This window comes from Pistacia vera, unplaced genomic scaffold, assembly GCF_008641045.1.
Source record: "Pistacia vera cultivar Batoury unplaced genomic scaffold, PisVer_v2 Contig39, whole genome shotgun sequence".
Classification (NCBI taxonomy): Eukaryota; Viridiplantae; Streptophyta; class Magnoliopsida; order Sapindales; family Anacardiaceae; genus Pistacia; species Pistacia vera.
The window spans coordinates 547463-550935 of record NW_022196212.1 but is presented as its reverse complement, the minus strand read 5'-3'; the positions used below and the strand labels follow the sequence as shown (position 1 = coordinate 550935).

Genomic DNA, 3473 nt, shown 5'->3' with positions numbered 1-3473 from the left:
ATTGAGTGTTTATCTCTTTGCTTAATGACTTTTGGATGCTTGATCACCATTCAAATGTGTGTTGTTCACAATGAGACTGAGAAGTGATTTGTGATTGTGCCTCTTGGGATAAATACCGTAGATTAAGCAAACGCTAGAGATAGGTTTAGCGATCTATGAAATCTAGATAGAATTCCACAAAGCTTAAAATCCTTTGAACTATTAATCTTCATTTTGTTGGGTGCGGAAGCTTAATAGGGATAAGTAGGGAAATGTAGCATGAGAATGTATGTTTTACAACTTAGGGAATTCGATTTTCAATCAAGGAATTAGAACTTGGGTAATAGATTCTATGATTTGGGTTAGCGTATTTAGGTGAATTCAACACCCTAGCATTTGTTTTAGAATTGTTTAATTAGTTAAGTTGTTGGGTTTTGCATTTGTATTTAGTTTGTTAATCTTCCATCAATCCAATTTATTGTTGCTTCAATTAGGACTTAAACTAGAGAAATCGGTACTTAGTAACACTATCCTCGTGGGAACGATAACTCACTCATCACTATATTACTTTATGCGACTAGTGCACTTGCTACATTTGCATGTTGTTAAAATCAACGCATCAAGTTTTTGGCGCCGTTGCCGGGGATATTTGATTATTAATGTTGATAGTATCTAGTGTAGTGCTAAATTGAAGTTTTTTTTTTTCGTTTTTTTTTTAGTTAATCGTAAATATTGTATAGTCTTAAGTATGAGAAATGACATTACCTCTTTCATGCAAGGCAATGATGAATCACTATATGAAGTTTGGGAGAGGTACACAGAGTTGTTAAGGAAATGTCCACATAATGGTCTACCGTTTTAGAGACAAGTCCAAACATTTTACAATGGGTTGCTACCAAATATTCAAACGATGGTAGATGTGGCAGCAGGCAGAGCCTTAAATAACAAAACCCCAGAAGAGGCTTATGAATTGCTTGAGGTGATGGCCAACAATAACTACCAAAGACCTAATGAGAGAGCAATGCCGAAGAGAACAATGGGTCTACATGAAGTCAACGCATTCGACACATTATCTACACAAATTGCATCACTTCAAAGCCAATTGGGAGGTATGAGTGTAAATTCTATTCACTCACCTTTTATAACTTGTGAATTTTGTGCAAGAAACAATGGAAGTGTGGAATGCCAAGATGGAGACCAGTTACTCTTCTCAACAACCGCAAGTGAATTACATGGTTTGTTCACAAAGGCTGCAAAATGACCCATTCTCCAACGCTTACAATCTTGGTTGGGGGAATCACCCAAATTTGTCCTAGAGCAATCAAAGTAGTCAATCAAATCAAAGGACAGTGCCAAACCATCAAATAGTGGTGAATCATCAACCATGTGAGCAAAGAATGTCGAAATTGGAGGATATGTTCGGGAAATTCATAGAAGAAACCACAAGATTTATGAATGAGACACGCTCAAACTTCAGAAATCAAGGAGTGTCCATTCAAAATTTGGAGGTTCAAGTAGCGCAATTGGTTGAACAATTGACAGAGAGATCTCAAGGTTCTTTGCCAAGCACAACGGTCACAAATCCTAAAGAACAATTAAATGTCATAACATTGAGAAGAGGTATAGTGTTGGAGCAACCTCACAATGAAGAAAAGTTGGAAGAACATGAAGACAAGACTAATGAAGAAGAAAAGCTCAAAGCAAAAAGGTGTGCAAAATACTTAGGGAAATTTCAACCAAGCAACTCACCTCACAAGGAACAATATGAGGAATTTGGTGTAAATGCGCACAAGTCAAAATTGGTGTTGGAAGAGACTCCAAACATTGGACTCAACCAATCACCATCTCATCTCAAGTACGCATATACGAAATTAAAGTTAAAAAAAGATGCTTATGAGAATGTTCGAAATTCCAAAGGAAAGACCAAGAGGTGGCAATGGGAAGTGAAACACCCCACAAGGATCCGGATTGATGAAAGACCATGGGAAAGTCGAGCTTCTACTATAAACAAGCGCTTCTTGGGAGGCAACCCAATGTTTTCATTTGTTTGTTGTTTTGAATTTGTTTAGTTTTCTGATGATTTAGAATGATTTTGATTTTGTGCTTTTTGGTGTTTCAGGTAAATTATCGAATTAAGGCAAGAAGTAGGAAATTTCCAGTTTTCGCCACGGCGATGTACATTTTGCAAGAAAAGGAATTCGAAAAGTTTCAGACTTTGCCGCAGCAAAGTTTGTTCTTCGACGAGGCAATGTGCTCTCTTGAATTTTTCACTGCGGCGAAACAATTTGCTTCGCCACGGCATAAACGGTATCGTGGAGTTGTGCTAAGGAAATTTCGCCGCGTGCGGCGACGTTTGCACTAGAATTTTTTGCCGTAGCGAGAAAATTTGCTTCGTCACGGCATCGAATGGGTTTGCAATTGAATGAAGAACTTCGCCGCGGCAACATCTATTTCCCATACATACTCCAGTCATTTTTTATTTTTCACGAAAAACTTCAAAACACATCCAAGAGCCAAACACTTCCACCTTCAATCCAAAGAGTTTTCATTGAATTCTCTTCCCACTAGTCCACTCCCTTACTTTTTTGAACAATCATGTACCTTTCAATTGCCCCAATTTAACCCATTTTGAAGAAATTTTTTTTAGCAACCCCTAGGTTTTGAAAATTTGGAGTTTTCTTTGTGATTTTCAATGAAATTGGAGCAATTGAAGGTTGGAAAGCTTGGGCTTGGTAAGGTTAAGAGTTTTTGTGCAATTTATTTGTTCACTTTCAATTGTGGATTTGTTTTTGTTGAAAAATTGCTTGAATTTGTTGACTGTGGATGTTGGTTGAGAATTTGAGGATTGAATTGATTGTGGAGTGTATAAATTGTTGATTTTGATTTAATTTGGTGTTGAGGAAGTTGGGTTTGTTGTGTTGAAGTGCTTTTAGCAAATTTGGGAGTTGTGCGAAGAGGAAGAAGTAGAAGAAGATTGAAGCCTGAAGCACGTTTCTTTTTAGGTTTTGTTTTTGTTTCTTTATGTTTTGTAAGTAGGAATTGATGTTGATTTCCTAGTTTTTAGCTCTTTATTTGTTTTTCTTTAGATTTTAGGTTTAGTTCAATAAGGTTGAGATTAGGATGTAATTCTTTCATATTAATCGGTGAGGGTATCTAACACATTTGGCACCATAGACTTTCAATTGTTTGACAGATGATGATGATGAGGAAGCCAAGGAATGGATGCCAGGATTTTGCACAAAAATCGACCTTTATGGATTAATCAGGGAAGTATCTAGTAACCTTTACTTTTGTTTTTCTATTCCTTGGATGTGCATGATGTGACATTGGGGACAATGTCATTTTAAGTTTGGGGGTAGGAAAATGTTCAAAATTTTTGTGTTTAGTTTGTTTGTGTGTTTTAGCTCGAAATTGTGTTTCTTTTTATTTTAAGTTCTTTGATTGTTATTTGTTTAGTGTGTTTTGTGTGTGTTGTGTTGTTGTTGGCTAGATGA

The 3473-nt window shown here is 36.5% G+C and overlaps 1 non-coding gene across 1 annotated transcript; it reads right to left on the bottom strand.

Annotated features, from left to right (window-relative positions):
- Positions 1-724: 724 nt before the first annotated feature.
- LOC116141047 lies at positions 725-831 on the bottom strand. Its single transcript, XR_004129727.1, has one exon. It is a non-coding gene; the product is annotated as a small nucleolar RNA R71 (small nucleolar RNA).
- Between the last annotated feature and the right edge of the window lie 2642 nt (positions 832-3473).